Genomic DNA, 19,855 nt, shown 5'->3' on the forward strand with positions numbered 1-19,855 from the left:
GTTTTCACTAGCTGTCCAGTAAATTTTTATAGATGTCTTAAACAGAGCTCCTGTCTGTATTACACCTTTATAAGACACTATATCCACTAAAGTGTTATGGGAAGTTATGATGCTAATATTTTTCCAGTTATTTAGTTTACAGTGGCTGGAATTGTCTAGATACTCGTTATATGCGGTGTGGATAATCATTTTACAGGACTTGCTCTATCCACTTTATAGTCTTAGGAGAACATTTGGAACCCATGTTTCATAGTAAGTGTCAGTGAAAGGCAGATGTTTCATATCTCAGAATGCAGGGAAACCCTTCCGAAAAATAGCCACCATGCCTACAGTACTGAATGCTCTTGATCAAGTAATTTAGTAAAACTACAAATGGTTAAGTGTGCCTTCCCACAGCAGCTACAGCATTTGTTTCTGCACTGTACATCTTATTGGATGCATATTCCTTAAGTACAGTAGCAGAGGCTGCAAGGTAAGAACTAAAAATTTTATTAAAGTTAATGTTAAAATTATATAATACACAGGTTGAGAAACGAGTGTCTGTACATCTGGGTATAGGGCTTAGATTATCCACAAATACAAAGTTTGTTTTTAAAGTCATAAGAAACATATAGTGCATAATTAGCAATAACCCAAATTTAGGTGAATGCATTTAAGAATACAATTTAGATATTAGCATCCAAGTATTTGAGTACACAACTCATAAAAAGTTCATACAGAGAGTTGGTTGTGGAAAGCAAATATAGCAATGGGTGAAGATTGTCCCTCAGTAATTGAGAATTTAGGGTAGGTTGTCCATTTAGAAAATACAATCCATGAGGGAAGTATTTCAGTTACTTTCCCCACTGTACTTCTTATCGGCACTCCAGCTCATCCCTCCTGGTATTGCCGATGTCCAGTGACATGTTCTTTGTAGATGTCCCTCGAGCATCTGATGGCGTCCAACACCATGAGTTGCCGCATCAGCCGAGTGTAGCGTTGACTGATTCCACATTCCCACAACACTTGCTCGTTACTGGGGTCCCATGTGCCCAAGGCTCTGACGATCAGTGCATGTGTCTGAACCTGGGTAACCCTTAGCTCTCAAGGTTTCAGCTAGAGGAGTATATTTCTCCAGCTTTTGAGTTCGGGCATCGCAGAAGGCCGGGGTCCTGTTCTTGAAGGGCACTGTGACGTCCACCATGAAGGTCTTCTTCCCATCCTCGTTGGCGATGGCGATGTCTGGTTGCAGTTGGCTGTTGGTTCCAGCCGGGGATGGCAGTGTTCACTTTCCCCATGGGTGGCAGGATGGCTCTGGCCAGGCAACTCAAAAAGCTGTTGTCGACCAAAGAGAACATTGAGACCCCTTTGCTCTCAGTACAGTGTTTCTAACATCAAGACAAAGAATGCCATTCATACCTCCTGCACACAGCAACAGACCAATTCACATCTCCTTCCCTTCCACAAACTTACATGTTTGTCAAGAATTATCTCCAGTTAGTCATCAAAAGGGTGCTCTCAGCCTTCTTGAAGGAGTCTGCACCAAACTAACCCTGGATAGCACTTAGTTCCCTGCATTAAAATACACCTACTGCCCTGCCACCATTCATCACCAGAAATGTGGTTTTTTGCCCCATATGCCTAAGTCTTTTCAGGCACTGAAATGACTGTTTGAAGGTCCTGTGGTTCCAGGCAGAATGCATACACAATCAAATGATTTCCCCTAATCATTGATAGGAAGGTAAAAATAGACTTGAAAGAGGGTCTTTTCCCTTAGCTCTTGTTCACAAGCAAGCAGATGACTCCCTTAGTCTGGAACAATGCAGCGGAACCATAGCAGTGCTCCTACTGAAATAGGGGGACCCTCCAGCCAACAATTAAAGAAGATATGAGGGCTCTGCATCCTGCTCTAACTTCTAGCTCAAGCCAGTTTTGTGGTGGTGGAATTTTTGATATGGGCAATCACCAAAACCAATTTAACCATAAATTCTTTTATTAAATCCAAAGGCCAAATGGTATTTATACAATTGCTCTAAACATGCAGAAAAAGGCTAATAAGCAATTTAGTACATCCAAATATAAGAACAGCCATACTGGGTCATGCCAATGGTCCATCTAGCCCAGTATCCTGTCTTCTGATGGTGGCCAATGCCAGATGTTTCAGAGAGAATGAACAGAACAGGTAATCATCAAGTGATCCATCCAGTTGCCCATTCCCAGCTTCTGGCAAACAGAGGCTAGGGACACAATTCCTGCCCATCTTGACTGATAGCATTGATGGACCTATCCTCCATGAGTAACAAAATATTTATAAAAGCAGCAAAGAGTCCTATGGCACCTTATAGACTAACAGACGTATAGGAGCATGAGCTTTCGTGGATGAATACCCACTTCTTCGGATGCAAATATTTATAAGCATTTGATCAAGATACTTACAAATGGGCTAAACCCTCGGGAGTGCTTAGACCATATTGGTCGGCTCCAACGTCGGCAGGCAGGCATTAGCAACGAACTCTTTAAAAAACAAGTGATGTCATTGCCAATTACTGACTTCAGCTAAAAACCAATTTGAGACAGTTCACCCTTATTTCCAGTCTTAATTTGGATAATATGTACAGCCTCCTTTTTCCTCAAGGTCTTTCCTTTTTTGTCTCTCCCCCCACCCCACCCTTACCAGCAGAACAATGGGAAGGTTTGGGCTTGTTTCTTTTAAGATAGTCTTCTTAATGCAGCTCTGTATTTATTAATTACTTTCAAAATGACATTCTTCCCCCACTACAAGTAATATTACTTATCATTCTCATGGCTTTTTTACTTGCTGATTGGGGCCTTCTTTACAACACATATACATATCCTTAACTGAACTTAAGCTAACTTTCATTCTTTAATTTTATTTTCATCCAACGTATGGCATCTGCTTTAAAAGACTTGGATTGGAATTTGGGGTGCTACATAAACAGTGGAGCGAGTTTTAGACCATTTCCCAAAGGCTACTTTCCTGAGTTTATCTTCTGGCAAACCCGCTCCAGAATTACTGGCTCTAGATCAAAAGTACCAGCTGTCCCTCGGAGCTAAACATTGCTCACTCAGGAAGCTCAAAAGCAGCGTAGGCATAATTGCATCATTTACTCCCATTTACGTGAAAGCCCATAATATGGAGAAATCCTTTCTGGTTGACTATAGCCTCAGATGGAAAAGGAGATGGAGGCACATCCTTTGCTGTTAACTTGGTCCACTAGTACTAGACAGTCTTCCCTGGTGGCACAAAGAAAAACCTCACCAGCATATTCATTCCATCCACTCTCCGCGGTAACCAACTGCCATCACAATTAAACTGCACACGTGTCTTTGCGACTGCAAATGCAGTTCAGAGCCTAGGGTGTTCTTGGGAAAAAAAATACATGCTGATAAGTCCTCTACTACAACTAAATGCAGCAGAATTAGTGCCTGCAGCATTTCCTCCTCTGAAATGCTCGAGACAAACTACAAAACTTCAGAGGGCACATTTCTGCTCTAGACACCATTAGATCTCTGGGGCTGGGATGTAACCTCTCTGTGGCTGATGCTTGTAGATGCTGTATTTATTTACAGATGCAATAAGCAACATAAATATTACTGTGTGTTATATTGATACCTCTGACTGTCTAAAACTGCCAACAAAATTAAGGGCCTTATCCTGCCTCCATTGAAGTTCCACTAAGGATAATTGGCTTGCAGTGGCCTGCAGAACCTTTATTACTGGTGATGCACAAGAAGGAAAGAGGCTGGCTTGATTGTCAGATCCCAGGCTGAGTTTGCAGGGTTGGCAGCTAGAAGAGAGACTTTTTTACTTGAAAAACTGAAAATAAGTTAAGCTGGAGTCACTGCATGACAATAAAACATGGAACCCCATGATGACACTTTCACAGACACTTTTCACAGCAGAACTGCAATTTAAATTCCATTTTCAAAGACAGACAGTACAACAGAAAGAGCAGAATGAACTTATTGGGCAGAGTGATGAAGCCAGGTGCTGAGTTCTGGATGGAAGAAAAACTATGAGGAACATGTTACCATATTTTTAACAAGGCATTGCAACAGTACCAAGCAAGACCTTAGAAGCAGCAATAGTGAGAAATTCCAGTACACTGAAGCTGTTAGACAGTTCCTGTCTACAGTCTTGGCAACAGATTCAATGCGATGAGCTAGAGACATCTATGAGACAAAAACTACTTCCAGGTTCCAAGGCACAGAAGCTGCCTAAAAATGATGGGAGCTGATTTCTATTTATTTAACGCTTACATCTAACATGTTAGAATAAGGAATGAGTTTATCCCCAGGCCCATGGTTTGGTCATCTAGAGTGCTGTAAACCCTCTGAGGTTTCCTTTTTACTACTATCTAATCTAGAGACAGTGTTACCTACTGGATAGTGAACCAGACTGGCATTCAGAAGATCTAGCTTCTATTTCCAGCTCTCCCACTGACTTGCTGGGGAACCTTGATTTTCCCATTCTCTGCCTCAGTTTTCCCATCTGTAAAATAGGGATAATGCTACTTCCCTCCTTTGTAAAGTGCTTTGAGATCTATCAGTGACCTGCTCTGTGACAGCTTGGTATTATTATTTCCCAAAACATAGCAGCCAAATAATCTTCCTCTCATGCTGCTCCAGACATGTTCCCTTCCTATACTTGTCTATTCCCTTCACAGGCTTCCTTTCCCTTTTCAGATCAAATTCAAGTCCCTTGTCCTCATATTAAGGCTCTGCACAGCTTCTCAGCCCAAAGTCCCATCTTGGGCTCTTTACCCTGCCTGCTCTTATCTCCTTACTGCTCCCCCTTTCCCATTGTCAACTTCATGCCCCCTATGCTTGGAATAGCAGCTTTTCTGCCTGTGCACCATGCAGTCTCCATTGACACTTTTCTCCTTTAGCTCCACTTCTTCTTTCCTTTCAGCCTTCCATTGACCAAACCAGCTGTCTGCTCTCCCACTCCTGCCTTATCTTTAGAATTGTTTATATGCTATCTGCCCATGTTTGAAGGTTTGCTCCTCAGGGTAGGGCCCTGCCTAAGCTGTGCTTTGTGGAGCATGACCTCCACCAGCAGCATGCTGCTGTGATGGTTACATGGAATCCTGTTCAGCATTAGACAAGTCAGATGGGTCCAGCTCAAAATAAATAAATTCTTAAAATTTTTTTTAAAAAGTCCACCTAATGTGAGGCAAAGTTGCATCAGTGACATGTGAAAAGGACAGATAGATCAGAAAGGTAATGCCCTGATCCAGATGCCTTGAGGAGATCTAGGCTATGGGCTATGTGTGCAAGGAAAAAAGATTCACAATGGAACCAAACGTTTCTAATAGATTCAAATGTTTCCTTCTCCATCAGCCTGGATAGATAAAAAGGACAGTACTGCAACATATGGAGTCTGAGGATAGGCAAGGAAGAAGAGTCGTGTGGTCGGTTGTATGACTAGTTGTAGATTATCTGCTCTCTCTCAACTGTGCCCAGTTTAACACTGAGATTTAGCACATCCAAGTCACTAAGAACCTCAACTAAGGCTGCTTTAGTGAAATTGGCTAATCTATTGATTCCTCGACAAAAGCAGTCTCTGACTAGCTGAATATGGTAAGCACTGGCTGGATTTTTCCTGCTGGCTTCTTCTCTTCCCAGTAATTATGTAGCTTGTATTTTTACCTTGAGTCTTAGATCTCTGGAACAGCCTAGGAGATGATCTTTGTATGCAAGGGTGAGAGGATTTGCTGCTTTCCTCTCCCCTAGAGGTCTGTGTACTGCTGTTTGTAAATAAACCATCATTGTTTGTGTTTGTTGTTCTTCTTCCTTGTCCTCCCACCACTTGCTCAAAAAAGAATCCACATGTTAATTAAGTTGGGGAGCTCAAACGCAGTTGTTAGGCAACTCCTCCCAGTAAGGTAGTAAAGATATGCCACAATGAATCCGCCCAGAGTAAATATAGCAACATCAATGACAAATAGCTTCCAGGGCTCTACAGTCTGGTCATACTGCTTCCCCCTCCACTAGGAAAGGCTGACATAAGGCCATCATCACTGCATACTCAAAACCAGTGCCATTCAAGCCACACAAAGCTCTCCAGGACCACAGATGCAGCTGTGGCTGATTCTACACGTCTCTCATGAGGTTGCATCAATACCCGAGATGATACTGCGATGCAGTGACACAAAGATCAAAGAGTGACACCTCTAGCTAAAAAAGTAACTTTCCCTGTATTAATGTTGTTTAATGAACTTTATTATATAGCCGCAGACATTTGCATTTATTCATTATTTGTATTACAATAGTACCTAGAAGCCCAACCAAGATTGAAGTCCCGGTGTGCTAGGCTCTGTACAGACCTCTTGTGACCTGCCCCAAAGAGCTGGCAGTACAAATAGACAAGACAAAGAGCAGAAGAAAGGAAGTTATTATCCCCATTATACAAATGGAGAGCTTGCGGCACAGAGCGTTTAAATGACTTGCCCAAGGGTCACAAATTTTGTGGGTGACAGAGCAAGGAACTGAATGCAGATGTGCTGAGAGCCTTACCGCCGAGAGACCAACCCTCCCCTTTTCCATGATTCTTTATCAATATCAGCGCTTACAATCTACGTGAAATTGCACTATCCATAGGAAATTGTACATCGTTATGAAAGCAGCCAGAATGGCCTTCACCTGACCTTTGTTAGAGTAGTATTCAGTTTATTAATGTCCCAGCCAGATGTGCGCACTGCTCCCTAGCCTTGCTGCTGTGTCTCAAACAGCCTTGCTAACTAGGCCATCAGAATTCTATGCTATGTGGTACCCTCTTGTTCCAAATACACACACCCCCTTGAAGCAATGGCTGCAGCTTTCACGATTTGCTAGTCTTCTGTCCTATCTTAATAGCCAGTTGTGACTTGGGTTCACACATCTCTCTCTTTCTTTAGCTGTCAAGAACAAGGCCACAAAGGTGCTAAGCTACTAGCTAAAGAGAGCCGAAGCTGAGTGTGTCAGTAATGAGACACTGGCCTGCGAGCCTCAGGTTGCTTGTTTTTTCCTCACTGTTTCCTTTTCTTCTCACATTTGTCTAGTCAATCTTTTCCCAAAGGGTAAGAGCACATTAAGCTCCACTCCAGCTGCCTCGCAGTTCACTCTATTATCCCAGTTGGCAACTATAAATATGGGCAAGATCCTCTATTTCAGGGGCTCCCAGCCTTTGAGAGTGACTGTGCCATTTCACCAAACTATGGCTGTGCCCACCACTTCCTGTTCCACTGTGCACTGTTCATCCTGATCTGTGATTTAATCAGGAGAGATGGGTGAATAGACATTATTTAAATCAGGATTAAATTCCTTCCCTCAGATCCCACGTGATCTACTGAAACATGGACTAGATCCCAGCCTGTTTGGGATCCAGGTAATTTTATTTTGGTGACTTTTCCCCATTGAAATGTACCAGCTCAGCACCCAGCATGGGGGAGGGGGAAAATGCCTTCAGATAGAAAATGCTGTTACTACCAAGAGCAGGTGTTTCCACATCCACTTCACTGAAATATCACAGGAACAACATGTCCCCACAGCCTGTGATATTCTGCAGCACTGCAGGCTGGGAAATCAGGGTGGAACCAGACAGAGAGAGGGGAAGAGAAGCTGGAGGAAGATGGGGCAGAGGGTAGGTATGGATGGGACAGGATGCCAGAGAGGAAAAATAAGGCTGGAAGAATGCTGAGCTGGCTGAGTCACTAAGGGAACGTGGTATTAACTGGAGAAAAGGGCTTGGAAGAAAGGAGGGGAATTGGGCAGGATTAGGGACAAGAGAGCTGGAGAAATGGGGGTGAGGGGGAGAACCTCAGATTTGGAACAAGCAGACACAAAGGTGCAGTGCATAGACCTGAATGGTCCACATGGCTCTACCCAGCTCCAAATGTTACATCCATACAGAGAAAGAGAAATCTGGAAGTCAGAGCCATAAATGATCATGTGAGAGTTTAAGTAACAGATTTTGCACCCACAAATAAAGTTCATGGTTGCAAATCAGGCAGTTAAACATCTATCCTGCTTGTGGGTGAAAAATTATAGGTTGTTTTTGGAAGTTTGACCCATAAAGTCTTAGTTTAAAAAAACTGCAGACGTTTTGCGCAATATATTGGGTGTGGGGGTGAGCAGCGTGTGGTTGAATGTGAGCATAGGATTATGCAGACAAACTGCTTCCTTCATTCATACCCACTCATGCCACAGGCATTGTCACAGATGGAGGCGATGGTGGAAGTGACAGGTGGAATTTAATGCATTTGAATTTTAATCAGTCATTTTGGCAAAACACAATAACGCTTCAGCTGGTGGGTAATTCAGACTCAGTTCCACAACTACAGACTCATCCACTACAGATGTAATTTCCCCACCTCTTACCTTCTATATAGAAATATGAGTGATAGCTGGCAAAGCAATGATGGTTTGAGAATTAGCTTGCCTCATTATTACACTGCCACATTACTAAGTGATTCTGTGGCATTCTGCCCAGGTCATGCCTAGAAATACTTAAATTTAATCTTATCCTGGACTTTACAAGAAAAGATAGTGAGTGAACCTGATTCTCTGAGGGTTTTAAAATAGGGTTACCATATGTCCAGTTTTTTCTGGACATGTCCGGCTTTTCGGCACTCAAACCCCCGTCCGGGAGGAATTGCCAAAAAGCCGAACATGTCCAGGAAAATGCCGGCCCGGCACTTCCTCTCCCGGGGCAGCTCTGCTCCTCCCCTGACTCTTTGGCTCTGTTTAAGAGCCGAGCGCTATGGGCTTCAGGCAGCCCCCTTGCCTCCGGACCCCAGCGGCCGGCCGGGCACTTCCCCTCCCGGGCTCCGGCGGCGCAGGGTCCGGAGGCATGGGGGCTGCCCGAAGCTGGTAGCGCTGGGGCAGCTCGGCTCTTAAACAGAGCCGAAGAGTCAGGGGAGGAGCAGAGCCTCTGGCCGCGGCGGCTCTGCTCCTCCCCTGACTCTTTGGCTCTGTTTAAGAGCCGAGCGCTACAGGCTTTGGGCAGCCCCCATACCTCCGGACCCTGCGCCGCCGGAGCCCGGGAGGGGAAGTGCCCGGCTGGGGGCGCAGGGTTCGGAGGCATGGGGGCTGCCCGAAGCCCAAGCGCTACCGGCTTCACGGTTTGCCGGGCAGCCTCCAGACCCTGTGCCCCCGGCTGGGCGCTTCCCCTCCCGGGCTCCAGCTGCGCTGGGGAAGCGCCGGCCGGGGGCGCAGGGTCTGGGGGCTGCTCGGCAAACCGTGAAGCCGGTAGCGCTCGGGCAGCCCTTTTCGCATGGCTGGGAGTGGGAGGGAGGAGGGGGCGGAGTTAGGGCGGGGTTGGGGTGGGAAATGGGCGGGGCCAGGATCCCGTGGAGGGTCCTCTTTTTTTTATTTGTTAAGTATGGTAACCCTATTTAAAATATTGTTTTACCATTAAAAGTCAGTGCCAAGAATATCAAATCAAATATTCTATGGGGATGGGCTCTTATGATGTCAGCTGTGTTGGCCCTAAAGAATTCAGAAGGTAGGTCTTTTTGAACATTCCAACAGCCTCTCTTTCTTGAGTTTCAAAATTTGGATCCATATTTTGAACTTCCATAATTCAGGTGTTTTGTACAACTGACTCAATTTGGGCTGAGAGTGGGGTTTCAATGCCTGACGGTCAGCACTGAAAGCATTAGCTCTGACCTCTTGCATCAAAAGGAGTAAATCCACACACCTGGAGACCCATTAACCTCTGTGTATCAGCTACTGAAGTAGCCTGTGTCACACATTGACCAGAGGGTTAATTTGGATCTGGCCTTTTGGTTTGGGCTCACTTTTTAAATTATTTTGTATGCACAAAATTCTGCTCTCAGCTGCACATCATCTCAGTTTCTGATCCCTTGGATGTGTAGAGCTCCAGGAGTTTGAGGAGTTACAGCAGGATGTACATTTCTTCCAGGCTGAGGTTCATTCACTGAGCAAGTTCTCATCCTGGGAGGCTTTTTTAAAACGTGGCTGCTGAGTTCACAATAAGAGCAGGACAGAAATAACCATACATATCAATTTATGTAGATGGGTTTTGGTGCTTCTAAAAGTTGTGGAAAATTGATTTGCTCTGGGTTGGGATGGTCCTCAGCAGGTTTACACAATAACAGGTGATTCACCATGGCACCTAGAGCAGAATCTCTGCCTGGAAGAAGTCATCACTGCAAATGGGAATAGTAAGTGCAGAACAAGCTGCCTTCCCCTTCGTGTATTTGTACTGAGGCTGGACCCTACAGAACAGCTCAGAGGAAATGATTAGCTATTACTACTAATTCTATGGGGAAGGCACTCAGATACTGTGGTGATGGGCAGTAGGATAAAACCCTCAGATAGAATAATAATGGCAGAAATGTTGCCATCATCTCACAACAGGCCAGCAGAAGTTTGGTAACGTTTGTCTCGAGGCATCTTATAGGATGCCTCATCTCCCCCCCTACCCCATAGGTCCAGTTCTGACCAATGCATCCTTCCAACTGAAGAGAGCTTGTCAGCACCCTCTCCCTGACCATGAGTTGGCAAGAAGAGATGTGTCACTCTTAACCAAAGTGCTCCCTGCTGATCAGGATCCATAGGACCCAGTTCTGAATTCCCTCAGAGAGGAAGGAAAAGAGACACTAGGGAAAACCCATATGGGGAAGTGGGGATGCAAATCTGGTTCAAAGAACTCTGCTGTATTGAAACTCTGACACTCCAGAGCAGAGAAGGGTCTTGAACTAATGCAAAATGAAGATGAGGGGTCAAGGGTTATATCCTGAGGAAAAGATAACCCAGCTTCATTTAAGGTAAGTTAGGCTAGACTGGGCTGGGGCGAACGAGATTCTGCTAGCAGCGATAAGATGAAGGCTCCGGTGAATGGAGCCACTAGCTTATGGGAATTCTTTGAACGTGCCAATAAAGTAGTGAACAAAGGAGAACCAGCTGATGTAATATACTTGGACTTCCAAAAGCCACACAAGAGGCTTCTAAAGAAGTCATGCGGTGAGAGGCAAAGTATTGTCATAACCAAAAACTGGCTCGGAGACAGAAAACAGAATGGGAATGAGATGGTTAATTTTCATCACAACAAAAGGTTGCCTCACGGTTCCGTACTAGGCCCCGAATTGCTTTTGACCTTTGATGTTCTGGAAAAAAGGGGTTAATAAACTTGATCCTGTGTCCCTCACGCACAGTTCATAGGTGCTGCCGTGTGAGGCACCACCCTGCACTTAGCCACCTGCTGTGAGAAGGGTCCTTACAGCCAGCATCCCTCTGTGAACAGGTGCCACAGAAGTGAAGCTGTCTCTTTCAGACACAGACAGAAAGTACATGATCTACAGAAATGCACCAGCTGCAGTATGTGGGCACTGGAATGTTACAGCTGTTTTCTGCATTACATGGCAACTCCAGACTCTCTTGGAGCCAATGGGAGGCTTTCCCTTAACTTCACAGGATCTGATCTAAAGCCCTGTGTGGGAGCCAGGCACTTAGGGGCAGGTGTAACCCATTATTTTAAGGCTTCACACAAAGGTGGATTTACTGTGTGCCTCACACATTACCATAGCCAATAATAAAGCTGAGACCCATGTGGTTCTCTATGCGGCAGCTTTACATGCAGGTGAACCAAAGGTAAACCCCTCAGCGCAGTTATGCTGGGAGTCTTCCCCCCCCCCCCCCCCCCCCGCTGAGCTGCAGGAGCCATGCTGAGCTGGTCTTGGTGGGGGATTGTCTCTGTTGTAGGAGCATCAGTGATCTGTATGCTACGTATAACCTGTATGCTCAAAGGTCTGTTACACTTCCCCACCCCCCTCCTCTCCCTCTTTGAATACCTGTGAAGTGGCTTTCCCCCTCCCTCCTGGAATGCTGGTGGGATGAATGGGCTGGTTGAACAGCTGAAAGATCAAAAGAGTTACCATGTAGACAAGGTGTCTGGGACTCTAATTAGGCAGCACTCACACACCCAATGCATGGACACTGCCTGTGGTAGAGTGTGACCAACCAGGCCCGGCCAAGTCATCTCTAGTCGCAGGCCATGAGGAGCAGGTCCTTAAAAGGGGAAGGGGCCTTCATGGGAGGTACAAGCTTGTGAGTGCACTCCTGAGCATATGGCCTGGGTTGCATTCCATCATGCCTCGGGAAGACTTACCTTCATTATCCCACAGCGCAGCAATGGATGGTATGCTTACCTTGAAGGATCCTGACATCTCCAGTGCTGTGCGTGTCCTGGGAGCGTGAGTATGTGAGTGTGAGTGTGACCCCCCACTTTCTTTTGAGCTTAGCTATAAGTATAATAAACGTGCTGCTTTCTGCCAAACTCTGGTGGGTCATTATTCCTCCCTAAGCTTACTAGCTGGCCCAATTTCGGGTAACAGTCTCCCCTTGACTGAGCTCATCTCAGCTGGAGCAGGTTGAGAGCAGAGGTTCAGCCACTATGGTCCATTTCCATTACCAGGTGGTTTCATTGCAGATCCCTGATTGATTCTGCTGCTTGGTTTTCCTTTCTGTGGCTTGGTTCTAGAGGCCAGGGCTAGCTCAGATTTACAGGACTAACTGCAGAGTAGATGCTTCTACCTGAAGTACTTGCCAAGCATTCCTGTGTCAATGCTCTCCTGAGGCTTTGGCCCTTTAACTAGGCCGCTTTAAATAAAAGCCAGTTAAAGTTACTGACTGGTTGTTATAAAAGCCTCAGGCTTTCAAAGGACACACTAAATATTTATTTGTAAACAGACCTGTTTGGGTAATTTAATGCCAGCTTCCTGCATGGAGCCTTGGTTTTCCTAAAAATACCTCTACTCATGGAAACCAGCAATACCACTACTCATGGAAGCACAGTATCCCAGAAGCTGCAGGGCTGAAAACACCACCTCCTGCACATCAGACTTGCAGCGTTTGCTCCCAGCAACCTGACAAGGAAGTAGCACAACAGTGAATGGGTCTGAGGCTGTTGCCTATCCAGCTTTAGAGGGGGGTCCGTAAGCTCAGAGCAGAGAATGATCATGCATGATGCGGGAGCTGGGCCTGAATGGTTCATGCTGGGTGCGAGGCCCACACTCAGTTAGCTTCTGACCATGACCGATCAAAGCCTGTGCTTCTGGAGTCAGCCAACAGGTAGAGGCTGGCCACTTAAACACCCCATAATGCTCAGTATGCAGGGCTGGCGCTTCCACTAGGCGACCCTAGGCGGTTGCCTAGGGCGGCAGGATTTGGGGGGCGGCATTTTGCCGTCCTCGGCGGAAATTCGGCGGCGGGGGTCCTTCCGCTCCGGGTCTTCGGCGGAAATTCGGCGGCGGGTCCTTCACTCGCTCTGGGACCCGCCGCCGCAGTGCCCCGAAGATGCGGAGCGGAAGGACCCCCACCGCCAAATGCTCAGAGGAGGAGCGCTGCCACCTAGGGCGGCAAAAATCCTGGCGCCGCTCCTGTCACTATGCCCTGATATGGAGTGCCCACCATCAGCCACTTCCCCCACAGCCATTCTACAGGGCTAACAGAAGTCTGCTTGAAGCCCCACAAGTTTTATTGTGTAAATGCCCATAGAACCTAGGGCTGCCCCTATTTCCCATCCCTGGCTATGGCACACAGAATAGGTGGAAGTTTGATTTTTGGAAGGAATTGGTGGTGTTACTTAGCATTAAGGGGACTTCTCCAATGCACTGAGGTTTCTTCCACTTGGGGCATAGCAAGTGAACTGCAGGATTAGAACAGCAGAGGCTGTTATTATGCTGAACTCCATTGTTTTTCTGGATATTCCTCCTAGCTGGAAGGTGCCTTTTGCAATAATTTGCCTACTACTGAGAAATCTTCCTCAGGCTGTTTTGTTTCTGCTAGTGCCTGACCATTTGTTCCAGGCTAGTGCGTGTCGCAGTCAAGTACAGCAGAGACCAAAACAACTCAGCTCCTTCTCATACTTGTGTTCAGGATATGGCAGTCGCTCTGTGCAATGAATATCGAGGAGAACCTGCCTCTGTCCTCCTCACAGAGGAGAAAAACAGTTCTAATAAAGGACTAAGCAACTTCAAGCTGTCTGCTCTCAAACCATGAGTCATGCTAGTTTCTCTTTAGGGGGCACATCTCTTATGTTGGAGGTTAATATTTCTGTTCGGTGCAATCGTGGGCTGGCTCTTTAATGTAGTTTCAGTTGTTGACTAACATTCTTTGCTCTGAAATTCTGACATTTTGCACCCTCTCCCCAGTAAGCGTGTCTGAAAACAGCTGTAGAGAGAGAAGAGAATCCATTCACTCCTGAAGGACAGGCGGGAGTGTTTCTGTGCGGCTCCCTCTAGGAATAATCCAAGATTCTGCTGTACAATGATGGAGGATTTCACCACACTTCACTCACAGGACAGCCTGCAACTATAGCTGTTTGTTGCCATTCCCCCACAATATTCACGCAGTGTTAGGGTGACCAGACACCAAGTGTGAAAAATCAGGACAGGGGTGGGGTGGGTAATAGGAGCCTATATAAGAAAAAGACCCAAAAATCGGGACTGTCCCTATAAAATCGGGACATCTGGTCACCCTACGCAGTGTTCTGTTGAAATGGGGTTTGAATTGCAAAGTTTGTGGGAGATGGATCTAGGGTTTTGATCCTGGCCCATCTCTAATCTTCTGCTTTCACAGTCAGAGAGCAACAAAGATGGGTTCCAGATGAACAGGAGAGCCCCAAGACACACAGAGCAGTGTACCTGAAGCAACAGACCAAAATCTGGTTACCAGCCTCTAACCCTTGTGTTACTTCCACACTTGGTGGATTAGTTCCTATCTGTATACATGAATGGTTTGAACACTAGAACCATAGGGTTAGAAGGGACCGAAAGGATCGTTAACCCCCTGCCAAGATGCAGGAATTGTTATGTCAAAACCACCCAAGACAGATGGCTATCTGCCCCAGGGCCTGACTCTTACCTCAGAGCCTGGGTGAACAAATAGGGTCTTTATCGGTTCTTAGGCAGTGACCTACTCTGAGGCTCAACTTGCAGTTACCATGCTCAGAGCTGACTTCAGCTCTCTTATGAGGAACCAGCTGGTCGAGGTTCCTTCCCTGCCCCAGGTGCCTCTGGTTGGTTCATTTAGCAAGCCTGCTCTAGGACTCAAGTTGCCTGCCGGCACCTCCCTCACTCTCTTGGCTCTTTCATGGGCATATGCCCCAGAGCAGTGGAAAGGACTGGCTTTTAGCCATGTCACTCTCTAGTCTAGTGGCTATAGTCTATAAAATGGATGACAGAGCTGCTGTAGGTAGCAATGTAAAGGAGTTCTCCTTTAGTGCAAATAATGGAGGCCTACATTGTTTGGTGCTGAAGGCAAGAGTTCTAGTCTGTGTGTGATTTATACAGTAACTGTGTGTCTGATGCCTGCGAGGAAGGTTAGTCTTGTGATTAAGGCATTGGACAGGAACTCGGGGATATGGATTCAGTTCCAGGCTCAGCCAGAGATAATCTGTCTGATCCTATTGGGATCCAGGAAGTGGATGGGTGGAGCCCGCCCACTGCTAAAGGACCTCCCCACCGCCTAAGGGGAGGATCCACAGGACCTGGAAGCCAAGCGATTCCAGGGAAAAACTAATGAAATAACAGAGACAGGAGTGAGGTCACAGGACTAAACGAAGGGAACCTGATGGGGACACTGAGCAGAGAACCCCGGATAGTGCCCACTGCTCCTCAAAGGCTTCAAGGGAGCCAGTGGACACCACCCAGAGGAATTCTGCCTGGATACATGAACGGACAGGGGATCGGAAATAGGCCCCACAGTCACAGGAGACCCCGTCAGCCAACCTCCTCTCCCTGGTTTTATAGATGGCCATTTTAGCCAGGGCTAGGAGGTGGTTGACTAGGAGGTCCCGTGACTTTGTGGGGCTACGGATGGGGAGTGCATAGATAAGGAGATGAGGGGAAAAGTGCAACCAAAAACATAACAGGATGTCTAAGAGGAGCCGGAATAGGGGCTGCAACCTGGCGCACTCCAAGTAAACGTGTGCCAGGGTCTCCCTCATGCCACAGAATGGCCAGGTGTCCGGGACAGGGGTGAACCGCGCCAAGTACATGCCCGTGCTCACGGCCCCTTGAAGGAGCCGCCAACTGATATCCCCGTCAGGCCTCGGGATCAGGCTAGAGTATAGGCTGGCACACTGGGGCTCCTCACCCTCTAGAGGTGGCAGGAAGTCCCGCCACTTTGTGTCGGGGCGGGACGCAAGGGTGAGGAAGCGAAGGGTGTGGAGTATGAGCATGTATAGATGTGTCCTTGGCGCGGTCTGGAAACAAATCGGCTGCAAGTCGTGCAGCTGGCTCACTGTGAAGGGGCAGGGGCCCGATGACAAGGTCCGGAGGGCCTGGGGTGGAGAGTGGGGTGGGGTGTGCCCTCTCGCAGGACCCGGTCGAGGTAGGCCCGAGCAGCGGGCAGCAAAGCGGCCCTCACCTCCTGAAATACACACTGGGGTGTACGAAGCCTGGAGAGCCTCATGTGCCAAGCGAGCATCAGGGGATCCAGCCAGTCTCCCCAGTCATAGTCCAGGAGGTCTCCGACTCTGGTGACTTCTGCCAGGACCAATCTCTGGCACACCGCGGGGGACTCCGTTACCTGCACACAGAGCTGGGGGTTGTGTAGCAGGGGCTCTGCGAGGAGATCATCCCCCACGGTGGTCGCCACAGACTGTCTGATGTTGGGTAAGTCTCTGTGCCCCAGTAACCTAGCTATAAAAATAGGGATAATATAATACTTCCTTTGGCTAGTTAGACTAAGATCTTCAAGGTGGGGATGGCTTCTTCCTCCATCTTTGTACAGCACCTGGCACAATGGAGCCCTGATTTTGGTTACAGCTTCTAGGCACTGCTATAAGACAAATAATAATAGTCTGCAGATGTTATTTTTGTTACATCAGAATGGAGGTGACATGAGAATCTACATGCACATACTGGCTTCCTACTGATGCAAACAGAAGTGCAGACAGAGCAAAATCAAAGAAAAGTGGAGGCAAGAATCCAGGTTTTGTGCTCTTGGGAGCTGCAAAATAGGCTAAGATGCTAAAAATAACCTGCTACTAGTTCCAGACACTCCAGCTCTTTACAGAGACAAGGAAAACTCAAGCTGACTTTTAACACAGGGTGCTTGTTCCTTCTGGGTAGTGTCATCATGACCTTCCACAGCATTCCCAGACCAGACCAGCCGAATGACAAGGGAGTTCAGTCTTCTTTTGTTCTTTTTGTTCCAGTTCTTGAGGAGATCAGGGCAATTATTGCAAAAGTTTGTCAGTGAATATTCTTTTGACTTTTTAAATGGATAGGACTCACTCCTGCAGCCTGTTTATCTTTGCTCTCTGTCAGGATCCTAGGGAATGAGTTTAGTGGCAGGAAAGTTCATGGCAACAGCAACATTTAAGCAAATATTGGAGAACAGTCACACAAAAAATTGTGAATTCACAATTGCCTTTACCTCAGAAACCTTTTTCTAAAGGGTGTAATACAGGAGGGCCAGGGAGCAGTGGGAAGTGGTAGAAGGGAAGTATATAAACCCTAGGTTAATTAAGACGTGGTTCCCTGTAGACTAGGGAGGGTTGCTACAGGTTAATTGGAGCACCCATAATCAATTAAGGCCCTGTTAGAAACCTAATAAAACCCCCTGCTTCAGGCAGTCAGGGGGAAGGAGAGAGGACTGGAGCTTGGATGTGTGCTGTGAGACTTTGGGGGAACAGAAAACCGGAGTAAGGGAGACCTTGCTCCAGCAGGGGAGGGACATTCCCTTCCCCAGGGTTTAAGGACTGAAGGTACCTGTGACAGGGTCAGTAGCTCACCACTGCGGCGCCTCCTCCTGGTCATCTCGGGGAATTAGTTTTAGCCAGTAGAGCGCCCTCTTTGGGTGGCGTCCCGCCTGTTGTCTCGCCTTCGTTGGGTGCGCGGGTTTGCGCTGCTCTCCACGTATGGCGTCCTCTTCCGGAGCACTGCCCTCCGACAGTGTTCCCTGGTCCATTCACACCCCCTTCCGGGGGGGTGGTTAAACAACAGCCCCACACCCTCGAGTCCGATACTCACAGTCCAGGACCTGGTGTGGTTCTGACCGGCCGCTCCCTGTGGACCGTGGCTGTGCGTGGGGCAGCACAGCAAACAAAGGGGGAAAAAGGGGGGGGCGAACTCAGGCCCGCCCACTACTCTGAGTCCCGGTCCAGAGGCCCTCGGGCAACAGTCTCACTGTCTTCCTTCTCCTTCCTCCTCTGACTATCCCTCTGGACCACTTCCCCAACAGCCCTTCGCTACGCTAGGCGGCCTCCTCCTCACAGGCCTGCCGCCTAGCAGGCTATGGAGTGGGGCCTTCTCCCACTCTCTCAGGCTGGCCTGTGCTGGCCTCCCAGCTCTGGAGACAGACCTTCCCCTCTGAAGGCCTGGGACAGACTGACTGCTCCTACTCTGGGCAGACTTTTATATGGCTAAGCCGGGCCCTGATTGGCTGGCTCCAATCTGCCTTCTGATTGCCTCCCAGTAAGCCCTCTCCTGATTGGCCACGCGTCTACGCAGACGCCTAGGCCTGCCGCAGCCCAGTCTCTCTGGGTGTGGGGTAATCGCCCCACCACACACCCTCCCCCTTAAGAACCCTCCCGGGGGTATCCTAACCGGCCTAATGGCCCAGAGCTCGGAAAGCAGCCTTTGTCCCACAGTGGCTCGGCTTACCGGCTCAAAGTCTAGGAACTTAGCCCTTGTCACTGGGCTCTATGGCCTACTGGCCCCAAAGTCCCGGAAATTAGTCTTTGCCAACGGGCAACCCGGCTTATCCACCGTCTCAGTGGGGGGGTGCCACCGAAACACGCTGAGGCTTACCGGGTCCGACGTACCAGTCCGTCGCTTCCCTTAAACTGCCTCCTATCCGTTCCGCTGCTGGAGCGTCCCATGGGTCTCCTGATTCTCCACGGGTCTCGTGGTCCACCGCCTCGGCTGGTCCCTCCCACAGTGAGGCTCCCTCTCGACCTGGAGAAGTCGCAGTCCTCGGCGGTTCCAGGAGTGTGGGCTGGTCCTCCACCAGGGCTTCCCGCAAGAGTTCTTCTCCCACGGCCGCCTGCCTAGGCTGGGGTATGCTCCCTCCTCTCGCACTCTCTGTGCATTTGGGACACACCCCGTACGAACGTGATGGATCCTCTGCCGTCAGGGCTAACTGTCTAGGGCCTCGGCAGTTGGATTGGGGCTTGGCTACCCCCTCACAGACCACCCCCTGCGCTAAGGATCCCCCTCCTTGATCCGTTTCTTCGCCCTCCTCCCCTAGCCTGGAGAAGAAATCGGCGTTAGTATGGGCCTTACCTGGTCGGTGGAGCACCTGGAAGTCGTAAGGCTGGAGGGCGAGGTACCACCGCATAATTCTAGCGTTCGTGTCTTTCATGCTGTGGATCCATCGCAAAGGGGCGTGATCTGTGATTAACTTAAAACTATTCCCTAGCAGGTAGTAACGTAGGGCGTCGATAGCCCACCGTACCGCCAGGGCCTCTTTCTCTATCGTTGAGAAATGTCTTTCCCGGGGGAACAGCTTCCGACTTAGGGTATGTCTACACCCAGCCGCTAATTCGGCGGCTGGCAATCGAAGTTCTGGGTTCAACTTATCGCGTCTTGTCTGGACGCGATAAGTCGAACCAGGAAGTGCTTGCCGTCGACTGCGGTACTCCAGTTAGACGAGAGGAGTACCGCGGAGTTGACGGGGGAGCCTGCCTGCCGTGTGTGGACCGAGGTAAGTTCGAACTAAGGTACTTCGAACTTCAGCTACGTTATTCACGTAGCTGAAGTTGCGTACCTTAGTTCGATTTGGGTGTTTAGTGTAGACCAAGCCTTAGATACAGTACGGGATGTTCCTCCCCGTCTACTTCCTGGGAGAGTACTGCGCCCAGGCCGACTTCCGAAGCGTCTGTCTGTAGTATAAACTC

The 19,855-nt window shown here is 48.2% G+C and overlaps 1 long non-coding RNA gene across 2 annotated transcripts; it reads right to left on the reverse strand.

Annotated features, from left to right (window-relative positions):
* Positions 1-472: 472 nt before the first annotated feature.
* Positions 473-19,618, reverse strand: LOC128845865 (uncharacterized). Of its 2 annotated transcripts, XR_008446747.1 has the most exons (5): positions 19,242-19,618; positions 18,768-19,040; positions 17,727-18,023; positions 2,416-2,493; positions 473-1,314 (listed from the first exon to the last, which is right to left on the reverse strand). It is a non-coding gene; the product is annotated as an uncharacterized LOC128845865 (long non-coding RNA). The 2 variants fall into 2 exon arrangements; XR_008446746.1 differs by having other exon boundaries at positions 473-2,493.
* Between the last annotated feature and the right edge of the window lie 237 nt (positions 19,619-19,855).

The sequence above is a fragment of the Malaclemys terrapin genome, chromosome 12, assembly GCF_027887155.1.
Source record: "Malaclemys terrapin pileata isolate rMalTer1 chromosome 12, rMalTer1.hap1, whole genome shotgun sequence".
Classification (NCBI taxonomy): domain Eukaryota; kingdom Metazoa; phylum Chordata; order Testudines; family Emydidae; genus Malaclemys; species Malaclemys terrapin.